Here is an 18,406-nt window from a genome sequence, read left to right as displayed (position 1 = left end):
GACATCATTGGGGGAGCATCCTGTCACCAATCAGTTCTAGTGAATCTGGTATGATTGCGGTTTGCTCTCGCAGCGCTGATCTGCAGCCGCCGCAGACTTTACAGGATGATGCAGGTGAAGCTCTGCTGCCGGGACTCGGCTTTCTGCCACACAGGTGGGTTCGCCAGTAAAGTCCCAAGAAGCCGATCTGCGGAATCTACGTCAATAAAAAAACTAGTTTGGATCATAAAATCTGGCGCTCGTGTTTTCCGTGTTCTCATTCGCCGGCAGCGGAATTGATGCAGATTCTGTTTAAGAATTGCCCAATATTCTTTATGGGATAAAAAAAATTGCAGGTAAATACGAGCGCGAGGCGACCTTTTTATTATTTTCCTAATGAAAAACAACATGTAATTTCCACGCGCGTGATACCGCCTGCGCCGCCATGCTATACTTTATTCTTGCAAAATGCATCACACTTGCGTAGAAAACCGCAGGTTTACAAGTACATCAGCGCAGGATTCTCGGACCAATATGCAGCCTTAGATAAACGTGCGACGACCTGGAAGAAGCGGTGCCAACCACTGCGCCACCCAATGGCACATGAACTGCGATGTTTCGATAACCTGCTGTTCCTCGTAGCCTAGGGCACAGAGACCCAAGAGTACCAGACGAGCCCCTCCTCTCCGCTGCCCCCTCATTAGCCTCTTCTGGGAAAGATGGCTGCCTATTATTTACATAAGGATAACGTTAGCCATCATTCACGTAGCGAACATTTCACATGACCGTGAGGAATCTGTATGTTCTATAGAATGCCCATACCTCCCGAGCCCCCCGACCTGGAGGGATTACAAGATATACGTGCCGAGGGGCCACCGATGCAAGCGGCCAGCGGAGTGTGGGAAAGTGCGGCGCGGCTGATCCCGCAGATTGACATCTATGGATGTAATAACTAGATGATGGATGTAGATCTACACTGCGGGGGAAAGAATGCTCAGAGAGAAGATACTGTCAGACACAAGGCCCACGGGGTGAATCCGCCGCGCCATTTATGTGCCTCGCAAGCAGAGCTGGCAATACGGGAGGGGGCAAGCAAACTCTTCAGTGCCGCCACTTAATAACAGTCAACCGTGGCGCTGCAAGTCCCTGAAAGGGAAGGATCGGGCAGCGATTGTGCCAGCCTGACAGGTGCCGGAGGAACGGAGCACAGCCGCCCGCAGCCGGTCAGCATCATCTGCAGATGTGTGCGGCAAACCCAACGGCATGCGGTTCTTCCGCTCACACAAGAGGCCGCTCTGCATGCCGTAAGGCTTCATGCGCACAAACTAATTTTCCGTCAGATTTTCGCACGGCGTGTTCAGTCATTGGAATGGATGTATTCACGCAGTGAGCAGAGCGCGGCGTGTCCTGTTCTGGTCCGACTCCCAGGCGAGGCCGTACTTGTATGCGTGGGGTGCGGCACATCGTGGCCAATCGCTATCTGATGCCAGTTTATATCATCCGTGCGCATTACCCCAAATCTGACGCATCAGAAGGTTACAAGGGACTTAAGGATTTAGGATGTGGGAAAATAAGAATTCCAAGCGTCCCCTTGAAGGCGACTCTGAGGCCTCTTCACAAACAATACGCGTTAAAGAGAACACGTTGATATGAATGGCTTCGTTCACGTAAATTACTGCGCATTTCAGACTCGCAAGAAAAAAGCAGGATGCTCAATGTTTCTGCGCATTTGCACACCCAAAGTGCCCACAGAAGTCGATGGGCGGCACAAAGGCCGGCAGCAAACACTAGGAGATGCGTGAAACACTGCGGAGTAGTGCAGGCAAAAGAACACATCTGGAGCTCATTAGACTAATTAGCCATTTCAATCAGTGCATCTATGTTTGCTGCGCTCCAATGAACGCGCTTTGCAGGTGCAACGCGTACAGCAAAACATGGCGGTGTGCGTGCAAAGAATCCCTATTCATTCCAGAAATGCGCTGATGTGAAAGGGCTTGAGGCGATTGCAGCGCACCCCGTCCGTCCGTGCGCTCTGGGGATGCGCAAATGTGTGATACTTGCATGAAAACAGGACGCGCTGCGATTTTCCGTCTCGTACCATCGCTTTGTAAGTAATGGGTTGTATTTTTGTGCGTCTCGCCGGTGTGACGGCGTCTCAGGCTGATGCGGCCCTCTGTGACAGCGAGTCTGACCCCCTGCCATAAAGTATCATCACTCCCGGAGCGCGCAGCCGCCTGCCAATAAGGAGTGAAGTTCATCCCTGCGGGCCGGGTGAGATGAGCTGCGGGAGGACGCGGCAGGGAAAACCCCAGCATGTCGCTGCTCTTGCATCACCACCTAATAAAGGTTCCTGTTGTGAAATTCTGTAGATCACATTCATGTATTTCCTGATCCGACACGCTTACATAATATGTGAGACGCTGAACGATACAACTTGGGCTTTCGTCACGTCGGCAATAGTGACTCCAGCGTCTGGGAAAATACCGGCCAGGCAGACCTGTCATAGGACAGAACCGTTCCCAGCTGGGATTCGGTTTCCCCGTTACCACAATGGAGGGACATGGGAATCCCCATTGGAATCACGGCGTTAGATATTATGTACAGACAGCGCAACCCCAAGAGATTTGGAAATCTCATCAACCAAATTAATCCTCATGCCCACGGCCGTGTCCAACTCCGCCAGCGGAATATCACAGCGGAGTCCAACACGGAAGTTGGGCGGAGCCGTGTCTACCGTTGTGTCACATCCCCTCTCCTGGGAGTGAGCAGACCAACTGCTGGAGTTTTGGGAGAGGAATGTTGTCCCATTCTTGTCCTCACCAACACAACCACAATACTCCGGCCCCCCGCAGACGACGAGGACGCCTCGTGTAGCCATAGATGATATGACACAGGCAGGGGAGTATGTTTGGTGTGTACTGGCCCTTTAAGACGATGGGTGGAAGCACGTGTGTGCCCTGTCAGAGCACGAGCAGATGCCAGACCCGGTGTGAGCAGCATGGCAGCTGCAGCCGCCAGGAGGGATACGCTTGACAGAAATACAGATCTGCATAGGAAATGTATACACAAAACAGGAGATTTTTAATCACCACTATCTGCAAAATTGGTAAAATTACGTTATCTCTTGATTGATGCGTTAGAGCTAATTGTCCTATATCACAACGGAAACAACCTTACTCAGAGTCGTATTGGCCACGGAGTATGAAAAAAACAGCAACTACTTATTAAAAGCAGCAGCAGCATGGAGGACATTATACAGCAGTACTGAGCAGTGCAGATGTGAATCCAACACTGGGGCGGGAGAGAAAATGTAGCCACTTCTGAGTCTCTCTGCCTCTGTCACCCCCAGAGCCAATCCTTCCTCCTCCCCCATAGACTTCTATGGGCTGCTCTCTGGTATGTCACTATTATACTGGGGGCTGCTCTGGGGGATGTCACTATTACCACGGGGGCCACCCTGAGTTACATCCTGTAGATCTTTTTATTATAAAAGTGAAAAACATAACAATAAACAGAACATAAATATCGCTCACTTGGCATAAGACAAACATAAAACAAAACCAAATCATCACTTATATTATCTGTACTTTGCCTTACTGCAGGACAAAGGAGACAAAAGCAAAAAGGTCCATCTGGTCCAAATAATACACACCGCACACTACACCAACCTGCACTCCAAACTACACTCACTCATCCTCACCAATACATATACACTACATACTACATATAACAATATACCCACATGTAAGAAAACATCCCTAGCTCACAGGATCCAGCCTGAAATCCCAAAAAAAGAAGAAAGAAAGCGACTAATAACCAAAGCAATTATATAATAACAATAATGCAAATAACAAAAGTAGTAACAATAAGAACAACCCAATACCTTTTTTTTTTTTTTTTTTTTATATATTTTTTGCAAGTTTTTTTTTTTTTTTTTTATAAATTTTTTAATTTTTTTTTTTTTTTTTTTTTTTTTTTTTAATGCCCACCACCTAAAAAATAAAACCTTACATAATCCTAAACTAACCCTATATCCAGACCAAACCACCACACACCCCAAACAACCCCCTACGGTGCAGCCTGGGAGCCACGCCTGCATCCCAAGTCCGTGCTCAATGTCTATGTCCAGGACGAGCCGAGCTGCACCGCATACACACACCCTGCCCGCCGCAGCCTGAGGGCCACGCCCGCACCAACAGTCCGTGCCCAGTGTTCATTGTCCGGGACGTGTCAAGCTACGGCTGAGGCATAAATCCCCCCCCCCCTCCCCCCAATAAACCCCCACCCAACCTATCTATAACCCCTCACCCTATATACAAAACAAAACATAACATAACATAACATATAACATCTCTTATACTATACAACTACAAACCAACACTACACATTAATACCCGAAAGCCTAAGGTTCAGTTACCTGCAGCCGTACATACTTTATCTTTGACCGAAAACAAAAACTCTACTAGTGTCACACTCAGCCCTCCACCAGGACTGGATATGATAAGCCGGGCACCGACCAAATAGAGAAAAACTATCCCTATAGTTAATCTGTCCCTACAATGTCCCTACTCCTTCCCTAAAACTTACCCTCAGAGAAACTGTCCCTACCTCTCCCTATTCTGTCCCTACAAAGACCCTATCAATAAGAAGACTGTCCCTAACGAAATACAAACCCTCTCCATAGGAGAGAGGCCTTAGTCGTGCCCAACCTCTCATAATCCAGAGAGCGCACCTTCACCAGGTCACCCAGGATGTTTCTATTCACCTCATCCACGGGGAGGATTTTCTCTTCCGTCGAAACTAGACACCGTGCGTTCCAAATGTGAAACCTAACCACTAGGCTGACTAAGAATAAAGTGCACCGGTCCCTGCGACCAAGGTCCCCGAATGCCCCATAGACCCATTCCGCATACGAGAGGCGTGCCAACCTGGGCCAACCAATGGAGGCTCCCACCCGTTTGTACACCTCTGTATTAAAGGGACACTGAAGCAGGAAATGCTCCATGCTTTCCAGTACGCTGCTGCACTCCTGGCGGGGGCAACCCCTATCCACCAGTGGCCTGCTCTTCAAGTTGCCCCTTACATACAGTCTCCCGTGGAAACAGCGCCAAGTCAAGTCCCAAAACTTCAAGGGGATCCTGTCAGAATTCAATAAACGTAACCCTCCCTCCAGGTCCCGACTTGGGCAGTCCTTGAGCGCCAGGGGCTTCTGGAAATGGGTCAACAGAACCCTCTTATCGAGGAGTTTCCTCGACAGAGTTCTGATCTCCCACATCCCCAGACCCCACCGACGTATCATCTTCAGAACCACAGTAGCGTAAGCCGGAAGATGCCCGTGCGGCGTGCGAAGATCCTTCACTCGCCCTCCTGTCTCCCATTCCTGGAAGAAAGGCCGAAGCCATCCCCAACAGGAGAATACCCACGGAGGAGCCCTCTCTTGCCAGAGGTTGCCTATATTGATCTTAACAAAGGTGTTTACGAGAAACACCACGGGGTTGACCATAGATAACCCCCCTAGTCTCCTCGTGCGATATGTGACATCTCTCCTAATTAGGTTCAACCTGTTCCCCCACAACATTAGGAAGAACAGGTTGTAGACCCGGGTCCAGAGAGGTTCTGGCAAAATGCATACGCTGCCCAGGTAGATGAATAAAGGGAGCAGGTATGTTTTGATCAGGTTAACCCTTTCCCGAAGGGTCAAAGACCAACCCTTCCACTGGGCCACCTTCTGAGTGGCACCATCGAGCCTGACCACCCAATTTTGCATGGGGTAATCTCCCCGGCCGAATTTGATGCCGAGAACTTTAGCCGAGTCCTGGGGCACTGGAAGGGTGTCCGGGAGACTAAATGTAGGATCTCCCCTTCCTAACCAGAGACTTTCGCACTTATCCCAGTTGATGCCGGACCCGGATGCTTCCGAGTAGCGATCCACCTCTGCCATCACGTACTCTGCCTCCCCCCTCGAGGACACAAAGACGGTGACGTCATCAGCGTACGCTGCCACCCTGAGGGCGGCTTCCGGCACCGCCCGATCCATCCCGACCCCCGCCATAGGCCCACCATCAATCATCCTAAGGAAAGGATCAATGGCAAACACATACAGCAAGGGGCTCAGAGGACAACCCTGACGGACGCCAGACCCAACCTCAAATGGGTGGCCGACCCAACCGTTCACTAGCGGGAAAGTCTCAGCCCCCACGTACAATGTCTTGAGCCAATTGACAAACCCCACTGGCAGGCCATATCTCAGAAGAACAGACCAGAGGTACTCGTGATTAACCCGATCAAACGCTTTGGCCTGATCCAAGGACAGCAGGTACCCCTCCCAGTGACCAGCCCTACCCTGCTCCACTGCCTCCCGGACACCTAGAACAGCACTAAAGGTGCTACGGCCTGGAACAGAGCAATGCTGGGCGCCCGAGAGGAGCCGGGGTGCAAACTTGACCAGCCGATTAAACAGCACTTTTGCCAGAACCTTCCTGTCCGTATTGAGAAGCGCTATGGGACGCCAGTTCTCAATACGGCTCGAGTCTTTACCCTTTGACAGAAGGATCAAAGCCGACCTCCTCATTGACTTTGGGAGAGTGTCCGAGGAAAGACACTCATTGAAAACCTCAGTCAAGAGGGGACTCAAGAGGTCCTTAAAGGTCTTATAGTACTCAGATGTTAAGCCATCCGGTCCTGGCGATTTTTTGAGCGCAAGCCCATCAATCGCCAGTTTAACTTCCTCTATGTTGATCTCCTCTGTCAAAACATTAAGGGAGAGGTCATCCCCTGGCTCAGGAACAGCTTCAGCCAGGAAAGCCGACATCACATCTCGATCTAGATCCCTCTTCCTCAAAAGGTGCGAGTAGAAGGATCTGATGACTTCCAGAATCCCTGATCTGGACCTGTTCAGAGATCCCGTACCGTCGATCAGTCCAGTGACAACTTTACGATTCACTGACATCTTGCAGTTTCTGTAAGGGTCAGGTGAGTGGTACTTCCCGAAGTCCCTCTCAAAAACCAAAGATGCGTGCCTATTATACTGGCACCCTTTGAGCAAAGACTTCACTCTGGAGATCTCCTCGCGGCTACCTCCAGTCGAGACGAGATGTTCGAGTTTCCTCCTCAGGCCCTGATAAAGACGATACTTACTCAGGCTCCTGAGGCTAGAGAGCTGGCGGAAGAACCTCGCAGCCCTGATCTTGAACATCTCCCACCACTCTGACTTACTGCTACAAAGATCCAGTAATGGTACCTGGCTCTGCAGAAAATCCTCAAAGGACTGTCTTATCTCTGCTTCCTCCAGGAGTGATGAATTCAGCCTCCATAAGCCTCTACCCATCCGGGGGGTCTCTGCAACATTCAGGGAAAACAAAATCAGACAGTGGTCGGAGAATTCCACCTCAACAACAGAAACTGGTGAAGAGATGGCTTCCTCCTTCAAATAAAACCTATCTATTCTAGACCTGCACTCGCCTCTATAATAGGTGAAACCCGAGTGGCCTGGGGTGTGCCGGATGTGGACATCCACCAGGCGAGCTTCGCTAGCTATGCTATTAAGCGCGACGCTATCATAAGTCAGCTTGCCTAGGGAGCCTCCCCTGTCACGGGTCCTCGTGACTGCGTTAAAGTCACCCCCAAAGATCACCTGCCGACTGGTAAAAAGGTACGGCTTGATCCTCATAAAGAGATCCTTGCGGTCCCGCTTGGTTTGGGGACCATAGATGTTGATTAGCCGAAGCTCTTGTCCCTTCATGAGAACATCCAGGATCAGGCACCTCCCTATTTCTAACTCAATAACCCGTCGGCATTCAACTGCTGCGGTAAAAAGTACCGCCACTCCGCTATATGGCTCGGCCGCAAGAGACCAATAAGATGGACCAGACCTCCATTCCCTCCTTGCCTTGTGCACAGCTGCCAAATTTGGCAGCCTGGTCTCTTGCAAAAACAAAATGTCGGCTTCAACGCGGCCGAGAAAATCAAAGGCCGCAAATCTAGCCATATCAGACTTAATGCTGGCAACATTAATGGATGCCAGCGTCAACGGAGCGGGTGCCGCCATCATTGGTGATTGAGTTAGATGGCTTTCTTCTTCCCACCCCCCTTCTCATCAGGGTCTGAGGATGACCCCTTGCCACGTTTCTTGGACACTGAAAGGTCCATGGCAAGGGGCTCCTCAACCTCGTCCTCCTTGCCACTGGGCTCTGGGCCAGCCCTCCCCCTGGATGTCACCAAACCCCCACAAGAGGAAGGCTCAGCACCCCCTGTAGGCCTCACGCTTGTCCTAGGCACCTCTCCCTCCGAGGACGAGAGAGCTTGGTACCTGTTGGAGAGCCCAACAAGAGGAGAGTTTGGATTGCCTTCCTGCACCTGGCCCGTTGCAGGGGAAGATTTCCCTTCCCTTTTTTTCATTTTCTTGGAGCCCTGCTTGCGCTTTTTCTTTTGCCACTCATCCTTGCCCTCACCCACACTTTCATAGTGGGAAGAATCTGAATAAGTGGCATCCTCTTCCCTTTGGATCCTCCTGACCTCCTCATCCAGCTCCCTGTCCCCTGGAGCCTCAGCCACATGATTTGCGTCCGGAGCAGGGGCCAGCATTGACCCACCTGCCACCTGGGTTTCTACCAGCTCCCTGCCCCTTCCGCGCTTCTCTTGGCGCCTTAGCTTGGCTGCCCCAGCATGTTTGTTCTTCCTTGGCTCCTGGGCTCCATCGCCTCTGCTGGTCCCCTCCCCTGCAGAAGCAACCTCACGGCTCTCCTCCGCTGGGGCCATTACCGCATTGGCGAAAGAGCGCGGACAGCGACTGAATGGGTGACCGAGGTCACCACACAGGTGACACCTAATCTCTGCACAAGATGCCGCAAGATGACCTACCTCGCCACACAGAGCGCACTTGATGACGTTACAGGCTGCACTCAAATGTGTGGGGTCGCCGCACTTGTGACAGAGCTTCGGCTGCCCCTGGTAGAAGGCCAAGATACGATCCCTGCCAAGGAAGGCCGCGGATGGTATGTGGGCCACCGAATTCCCTGAACGCTTAAGTTTTACCATAAACGTCCAGGCTCCGGACCAGATGCCGTGTTCGTCCCGGTTCTTATTGGGCATATCCACCACCTCTCCGTACCGACTTATCCAAGTCATGATATCATAACAAGAGAGGGACTCGTTACGAGTCAAAATGGTCACTCTCTTTACTCCAGTCTGGCGGGTTACCACTTGTGCAGCGAAACCGCGCCAGCCGGGCTCGTCCTTCATCAGCTCATAATTCCCCCAGAAGAGCTCCAGGCCCTCCGGGCGAGCAAAGCTGATGTCGAACTCAGACGTGCCATGAGGATGGATCAGGGCATAGATGTCATTTGCCCTGAAACCCATCTTCAGCAGAAGCTCCACCACCTTACTCCTGGATGGGCACGCGTCATTGCCTCTCCACTGAAGACGAGCCACATTCCTACGGCCAATGTCCTGCCCGGTTGTCGGCAGGGACCAGACAGTCTCCCCCCTTTGTTCTCGGAAGGCACCAAGACCATGTCTCTCCACCCAGAGAGACAAATCCACAACTCTGCCCCCTACATTCATCGAGCTCTCCCCCCTCCTCAAGGCCTCCAGGAGGCGCTGTTGCAAAACGCCGTCCCCAGAGCCCAAAGACAAGGAGGACGCCTCTCCCCTCCCTCCAGCGGCGACACTGGCATAACTTCTACCAGATGTTGTCGCCGCTGGAGGGGCGACTGGATCCTGACCCACGCCCTGACTACCCTCCGAAGCCCCACCCACCCGTACACAAGGTGGCATACTTGTCGGGGAACCGGGGACAGCTGTTCCTGCAGGAACAGGGGCAGCAGGAACAGGGGCAGCAGGGGTACCAACAGCTGCATCCATTACCTCACTCACTTCTCCATTCGCTGCTGGACCAGGACCCATGTAATCTTTACCATTAACTTTCCCTTTATGCCCTGAGGGAAAGTCCATGGCACTGCCGGTGGGTGGCTGAAGATGCACTTCAACATTTCTCTGGACATTGGTGGCTGTAGCTCCGCCCACCTTAGCCACTCTAGGAGTTGTAGTTCCTCCAACTTTCCTTGCAGGATCTTTACCATGTGTGGGAGGATCGGCAGACCCAGCCACCACCCCCTGCGCCCCCTCCGCACCGGAAAGGCGCTTTAGGGACACAGGGGGGACAGCTAAGCCACCACCGGTGGGACCTGGTGCCGGATCACGCCCCCCTCCCACTGGGACGTGACCAACAGCGCCAGCACCTCTGGACTGGCCGCGACTCTTCGCTTTCCCAATGCTCTTCTCCACCTCCTTTACTCCTCCATTCCCACTACTAGCACAAGCGGGCTTGGAGTTTTGGGCCGCATTAACCCTCTCTTCCCCAGTCCCCTGCACCGGACCCACCACAGAGCCCGGGACTAGGAGCTCAGGGTTACCACCCTGGTTTGACTTTGCAGCCAAACCAGAGTGCTTGGTGACATAAACAAACTTTTCTTCAATATACGTTTTTTCCTTTTTCCTCCTCTTTTTGCTTGAGGTCTCCGGGGGTAAATCATTCCCGAAATAGCAAGACTGCAGCCTCTCTGGGGACTCTTGCAGCTGTATCTGCCGCATTATCAGCGCCCCCTCTCCACTACTGCTGCAGCTGTCATCTGTGTCCTCTGAATCTGACTCGCCCGACGTGGAGGGCAGGCTGACCTGTTCAGCTGGGATGCTGGGCCCTGTAGTCCCACCTGGCAGTGCTGATTGCTGCTCTCCAGAGCACCCAGCTCGACCATCCTGAGCAGCATCGGATTCCACCGAGCTGCTGCTGCTGGAGTGCCTGGCAGAGCGCTCTTTAATAGCACCGCTGCTCACAGACGCCATTTTGCTAAACCTCTCATCATTTAGCAGTTTCTCTTTGAAAGGCCCACTTCTTTCCAGGATCCTTTCCCTCTCCTCCGCATAAAACTCAATGGCCTCCTCACAGGCTTCAATCTGCCGTGATATGGCCAGTTTCCTGGTACGGGATTTTGCCCGCTTCGCATCATGTCGGGCAGCGTGCAGCTCCTGCGTATATTTATTCAGCTGCCTCCCGACATGTCCATAGTCCTTCATATATTTGGCGATACGGGTTGCCACATCCGTTACTGACTCGCCCTCCCTGCGATCAGCCCAACTTGCCTGCGTACGTTGTTTTTCAGCATGGTCCTCCACTCTCTTCCTCTGGCTCCGAGTCATCTTGGGCTCCTCCAGGGGAGTCAGGGTGACATTGCTGCCACTCTGACCTGATCTTCTCCCCTCCTGGGGTGCAGTCCTCCCTCCCCCTGACCGAAGCCAGAGGGAGGAGGTCCGGGACTCCATGGCTGGAGCAAGCCCAGCACCTGTAACCTTGGCTGGGTAAGATTCCTCTCACTGCTGACCACACCCTGGATCCTGCAGAGCTCTCACACACCCACCCTTCTCCAGAGATGCACTCACTATTCTGCTGGTGGAGTCACTATGTACATACATTACTTATCCTGCACTGACCCTGAGTTACATCCTGTATTATACCCCAGAGTTGCACTCACTATTCTGCTAGTGGAGTCACTGTGTACATACATTACTTATCCTGTACTGACCCTGAGTTACATCCTGTATTATACTCCAGAGCTGCACTCACTATTCTGCTGGTGGAGTCACTGTGTACATACATTACTTATCCTGTACTGCTCCTGAGTTACATCCTGTATTATACTCCAGAGCTGCGCTCAGTATTCTGCTGTCACTGTCTACATACATTACATTATTGATCCCACATTGTATATACCTGCATTATCGGATCTCAGCTGTTTCTGGAGGATTTGTTGACTGCAGTTACACTCAGGATTGGATATTCGGTAAGGGCTTAGGACCTTCTTGAGTACCGGTGCCCAAACTGTGTGGTCTGACCAGTGACTTGTAAGGAGGAAGAACAATGTCCTCGTCATGCGCCCCGAGACCTCTTCTGATGCCTCCATGATCCTATCTGCCTTGGCAGCAGCTGCCTGACACTGGTTGCTCCAGTTAAGCTTACAATTATAATCCCCCCAAGTCCTTCTCCATGTCGGGGTCCCCAGTGGTTTCCCATTAGTATGTAATGTGACATGTATCTCCCGCCTGCGTGCAGAACCGCACATGTATCAGTGTTACCCCTCAGCTGACACTTTTCTGCCCCCAACGCATCCAGATCTATATGTAGCGGCATTCTGGCCTCTCGTGGGTTAATTACTTCACAGTTTTGTATCATCTGCAAAAGATATTGCTACTTTACCGCACAATCCTTCTACCGGGTCATTCAGGCCGCCCGTCCACGGGCGTAGCGATATCCCACGTTAGATCTCCGCTGCGAGAGCTGCCGCCGGGGAGCAGGAGACGGCTGACGCTTGTAACAGACAGGCTCACCGCTGAGAATCGCGGCCGATCGCTGTGTGCTGCGATTTGCATCCTGTAAGCAGAGATTCGCTATGATTCGCCGCTCGTGGACGCCGCGGCTGCGCTATGATAATCTTCAGACGGCGTGATTTGCCCGTGGACATGCAGCCTGATATATAAATAATGACATGTTTATAATCGTACTTCAGTTACCATAGCAACACTAAAAGATTTAAAAACCCTGAAGAAGCGAACTTCGTGAAAACCTCCAATGTGTGTCGGTCTGCAGCTTCTGGGCAGGACGGTGTGGAGGGCGCTGCAGGCTCCCAGAGGGTTTCCTGTCCCTTCCCCGCTGCGTGTGACGCGGCTCAACCACAACTAATTAGTGGGTGAATCACAGGGTAATTGTTGAAGTGCATCTCACTAAGTGAAAGGTGAGCCGGTGACTCAGGCTGCATCACCGGATCAGCGGCCGCGTGCCAGGAGATCTCACCGAAACCCACAGCTTCACACGGGCAAGACAATAGCGCAAGATTTGTGCGTTGTGAGACTCACGAATACGAAGCCCGTTATTTTGGAGTCATACACGCGAGCGATGCTTTACTGCGCGGCACCGCGATGCGGGAGACTAATCATGCCTCACATCTGTGGGTAAGTCGCATGTAGATGATTCACGGCCCGCTACCGCGCTCACTCGCGTGAAGTACAAATGTTTTCCATAAGAGAGGACGCCATTACTGCTCCATCTAGGAGGCCTGGAGGGCGCGGCACTGATATAATCCGCTGTTCTGACCGCACGAGAGTGTCCCACGGAGCCGGACCCCGGAGAGAAGACCCTACTGATGGGCATGCCCAAATCCGTAAGCACGGAGGACACAGTCACTATCAGCAGCCGCCTCCAGCACTCAGACTGTAGTGAGAATTGCTGGGCTGAACTTGGGAGTTCCGCTGCAGCCCAGCAATTAACCCCTTAGAGACGCAGCCTATTTTGGTCCAAAGGACAAGACGATTTTGGCGATTTTCATCTCCACTTTTCAGAAGCAATAACTTTTTCCATTTCCCGTTGCCATGGCGATATGAGGCTTGTTTTTGGATAACGAGCTTTAGTTTTGAATGGTACGATTTTTGGGTATATATAAAGTATTGTCACGGGGTGAGAGTCACCTGTGATGTACGGCCCCCCGGGGCAGACCGCTCACCTTATAGGTCATCAGCTAAAATAGCCGGCGATCCCCCCGTAAGGATGCGTTCAGACGGTGAAATCTGATGCAGATTTTTTTCATGTGGATTCCATCTTTAAAAACAGCATCAGAAATCCGCGGCCGACCTGTAGATCCCTGCCGCGACTACAGAAGACGGGCGGCGGCTCGCGCATGGATCTATAGATTTTCAATGGGCAAATCTAAATCTACACGGACAGCGCTGCTTAATCACTGGTGTAATGTCTAATGATGCTTCCTAATACAGAGCAGCCGCGCCGCCATCCTTCTCCACGCTCATGACTAATGCAATCTCCGAAAGTTGAGCAAAATGTGTCCGTAAGAAGCTGACATGTATAAATACAGCATCACAGTCCACAATGGCGCATTTGCTTTGGTCATGTTCCTTGGTGTTTGTAGCGCGCTCCGTCTGTCTGTAAGCAAAAAAGACACAAAAAAAGAAACATATTTTATTTTAAAGTTTAAAAACCTCCTTTTGCCGCTTTTCATCTAAAGAATATAAAAAATAATAAACAATGATATTACCGCGTCCGAAAAAGTCTGATTTACAGAAAAACCCTCCTGCGCCCCCAGAAGAAGTTGTGGTTTTGCTGCAGAACCCCATCCTGCGGTTCCATCTCAGTCAGATATGATGGGAGTTGTGGTGATTAGATGGACGGTCACTGGGGGTCCTAAAACTGGTTCCCCCCTTGGCCTATAAGAGGCTCTTCCACTTGTGTGCAGCTTGTTGACCTCTACACGCCTCTACGACGCAGAGAAGAGATTTCACCCCGTTACCAGAAAGGGGCGCATTATTAGGATGGGATGGGAGAGGAGCATCTGACCAGACTGTTAGATGTTGGGACCAGTGGATGTGTGAGGGGACACAAGGTGACCGGGCTCAGGACCCCCCGACAGACCACCAGTAGAGAGGAGTGTCTGACCAGACTGTTAGGAGGTGTTGGGACCAGTGGATGTGTGAGGGCACACAAGGTGACCGGGCTCAGGACGCCCCCTACAGACCACCAGTAGAGAGGGGCATATGACCAGACTGTTAGGAGGGGTTGGGACCAGTGGATCTGTGGGGGCACACAAGGAGACCGGGCTCAGGACGCCCCCTACAGACCACCAGTAGAGAGGAGCATCTGATCCAGAATGTTAGGAGGTGTTGGGACCAGTGGATGGGGGCACACACAGTGACTGGACTCAGGACCCCCTACAGACCACCAGTAGAGAGGAGCGTCTGACCAGACTGTTAGGAGGTGTTCGGACCGATGGATGTATGAGGGCACACAAGGTGACCAGGCTCAGGACACCCAACAGACCACCAGTAGAGGGGAGCGTCTGACCAGACTATTAGGAGGTGTTGGGACCACTGGATGGGGGCACACAAAGTGACCGGGCTCAGGACGCCCCTACAGACCACCAGTAGAGAGGGCATCTGACCAGACTGTTAGGAGGTGTTGGGACCAGTGGATGGGGGCACACAAGGTGACCGGGCTCAGGATGCCCCCTACAGACCACCAGTAGAGAGGAGCGTCTGATCGTCCGACAAGCACCATCAGCTCCAACAGTTTTGTTTTCCATAATCCAGAGACAGGGGGCGCCACTGTTTACACCTCACTCATTATTGAAGCCATTTCCAGGCACTTGGCTGAAGGACATTTGGTGTCATGTGGCCAACACGTTTATTGCCTTTGACACCCAACGGAGGGGAACTGGGTTGTCTTTAGCATTGTATCCAAGTTTAGTTTGGGCATGGATGGCCGCTGTATTTGTGCCACTAGTAACAAGGACATAGAAACCCTTTCATAGCAATAAGGGGAGGGGGTATCTTCACAGGCAGCTCCTGTGCACTTGCAGGCTGACAGATCTGCAGGCACTGATATGGATCACCACAGTCTCTGCCTCCCCTGTTATTGCAGTTTGTGTCTGTACACACATTACACACATTATGGTGGGTTTACTAAACATTTGTCCAGAATGTCCATACAAGCTTGGTCGTCCTGCAAAAGCAGACATTCAGATAATGACTCCCTCTTGATAGGACCAGAGACAATGCAGCATGGATAGTAAGGGCAAGGAAGTGCAGGACATGAACTACTGGCAGAATGCTACGCTTGCCCCTCTCCTCCCCCACTGATAGTGGATTGCAAACAGCAAAACAACAGAACAATGAAGAAGAACCCCCTAAAATCAGAGCTGACAGACGTGAAACGGTGCAAAGAGCAGAAAAATGAGTGTAAAGCACCATTTACACTGAAAGATGATCACTCAGAAAATCGCTTAAACGATAGTTTAAGTGACAGTTTTGAGCGACCATCTTTGCATAAACTCTTAAGTAGCTAATTATCTACTTAACAGTTAGATGAAGGCGGAGCGGGATACTGCTGATAGCTCCAAGAACAGCAGCTGCTTTGTATATGCAAACAGCTGCTTTGTTCTTGGAGCTTTCAGCTGGTATCCTGCTGAGAAATCCCAGCGGGATACCAGCTGAAAGAAAGCTATCAGCGCCGCCAGGTGAGAAAATCAGCATGCGGTGCTGATAAGAGTCATAGCTTGCTAAAAATCTGCAATGAATGAACAGTGCATGAAAAGTGCACAATGGCAGCGCGTTTAGACACAACGCTTATCGCTCAAAAGACGGCTTTGGGAGAATCTTGAGCAATAATTGTTTCGTCTAAATGGGCCTTAACCCCTTCAGTGGCATGCCCAGAATATTTTCGGGACTAGCTCCACTGCCCATAGTGATAGAGCCTGGAACATTTCATGGCATAAGCTGTAACATAGTGTTCTGCACACACACCGCCTGCACAGTCCCACAAAAAAACAGTGCAGGAATTTTAAAAAAAGAAGCTGGAAGATATAACCGATCTGCCGACAACTTCCCGCTTCTTTTTTAAAACTCCTGCACTGTTTTGTTTACAGGTTGCCACCAGCTGGTCAGAAGCCGACTGATGGTCCCCGTGGCAGGGAGAGCTGGTGATCGCCTGTCAGGTGATAGCGGGGTACCAGCTCTTATAGTGGAGAACGGAGAAAACCTCCGATCTCCGCTGTTTAAAGCTTTACATGCCACGGTCTGTGCGACCGCAGCATGTAAAGGGCTGACAGAGGGATGTGGCTCCCTCTGTCACCATCGGACCCCCCCGCAATTTGATCAGGGGGTGCTGATGGGGCTTGAATATAGCCTCGGGCTCTGCCAGCTAAATTAGGCTATGATGCTCAGACTCTGCCTGAGTGTCATAACCTTTCCTCCAGAAATGAAATACAGAGCTGAACGCTGAGCACTACAACAACGTTTGCTCCTCTGCTACATGTCAGTGTGTTGCCACTCTGCGACCTTGTAACATTTTGACCATTTTGTAACATTATATTGTATATAAAGGAGGGGTGCTGCGATTAGGAGTCACACACTCCTGGCCTCGAGCTGAAGATGATACAATTGTGTCATTATTATTAAAGAACGAGGCCGGGTCATCGGTGCTAGACTAGCCGGGGGCTCACTGCCAACCGTGGGGCGGGTTCTCGTGTAACGGTGTGGAGGGTATACAGAGAATGGCGCGATTGAGGAAAACATCCAGCAAAAGGGAATCCTGCGGACGGAAACAACTCATCGCTGAGAGGGGTCGGAGGAGGATGTCAGGAATCGTTCTGACCAACAGGCTGCACCGTCAGCTGAATACAACGCTTGAGCTTCAACTAACGTGTCCGAACGCACAACTCGCCGTTCGTCCGCACGGATGGGATATAACAGCAGACAACTAGCTCCAGCGCCATTGTGTCTAAGAGAAACTGAAAGACTCCAGCGGGCAAAAGAGCGCAAAACCTGTATCACTGAGCAGCGGGAAAGCAGGACCTTGTTAGGTGGATCCAGATTTCACCGTGCTAATTGGAAAGTCAGAATTTGGCACAAGCAGCATGAATCGCTGACCCCTTCCTGTCTTACTGGTTGAGGTGCAGTACTGGAGCAGGGAAGGGTTTCTTGGCACACGCTGGGACACCCCGACAAACTCTGGCAGTTCTCAAGGTCAAAGGAGGCTCAACGTGCTACTAGATGGGTTCTTTAATACAGGGGTCCTTCAGGGTCATCTAATATCACCGTTATTTCTGTGGATTTTCCGCTGATACTGACATTTTACCAGCTATAACCAAACACTTTCTTACGGCAGATCTGCTTTTTTCTATGTGATTAATATCCAAGTTGTGCGTCATTAACGGCTGGCGACACATGTGACTGCGTCCGCTATATGAGTGGCGTCGCCCACACTGGGCCCGTTGTTCTGCGCCCATTATGAACCCTACCAGCCACTTTGATCATCACTACAGATCCAGAGATGATGACGTTCCCCGGGGGCACACATACTTCATATGTAATGAATACCAGTATTGAAATATACAGTTTAACCAACAGAAGACCCTGAAGTCCTCCAAGTTCAAAGATCCCAAGAAAAGCATCTTTCAGAGGCCGAAGTGGAAACATCGCTGTAAAAAAGGCGTTCTTGGAAATACAAAAATCGAGAACAATGTAGACTATTTCCTGTGTATCACGGGTAAAGCTCTGGTGATCCAGGAACCGGACGGGCTGAGATACACGGACCAATCATTGGTGCCACTACCGCCCCATGGTACCGCCGGTCAGAGCCTGTTTTGAAGTTTATACTGACCATTCAACTCTGTTTTTCACTTTCCCTATAGAATTAAGGATCCGCTTGCATCGCCGTCAGGGTGGTTTCACACGGGCGAGAAAATCGTGCGATTTTCGCGTGATGAGAGAGTCAGTAAAAAAGCAGCTTATGAAACCAATGATTTCATAGAATCCTAGAATGGTGGAGTTGGAAGGGTCCCTCAGGGTCATCGGGTCCTCCAGGGTCATTGGG

The 18,406-nt window shown here is 51.3% G+C and overlaps 1 protein-coding gene across 7 annotated transcripts in view; it reads right to left on the bottom strand.

The window, feature by feature from the left end:
* ST3GAL3 (ST3 beta-galactoside alpha-2,3-sialyltransferase 3) overlaps positions 1 to 18,406 on the bottom strand; it is a 277,669-nt gene that overhangs the window by 119,881 nt on the left and 139,382 nt on the right. The gene's annotated exons all lie outside the window — the stretch shown is intronic.

The sequence above is a fragment of the Eleutherodactylus coqui genome, chromosome 3 (genome assembly GCF_035609145.1).
Source record: "Eleutherodactylus coqui strain aEleCoq1 chromosome 3, aEleCoq1.hap1, whole genome shotgun sequence".
In the NCBI taxonomy this organism is placed as follows: Eukaryota; Metazoa; Chordata; class Amphibia; order Anura; family Eleutherodactylidae; genus Eleutherodactylus; species Eleutherodactylus coqui.
The sequence above is the reverse complement of the archived record's forward strand: the minus strand, read 5'-3'. Positions and strand labels throughout refer to the sequence as shown.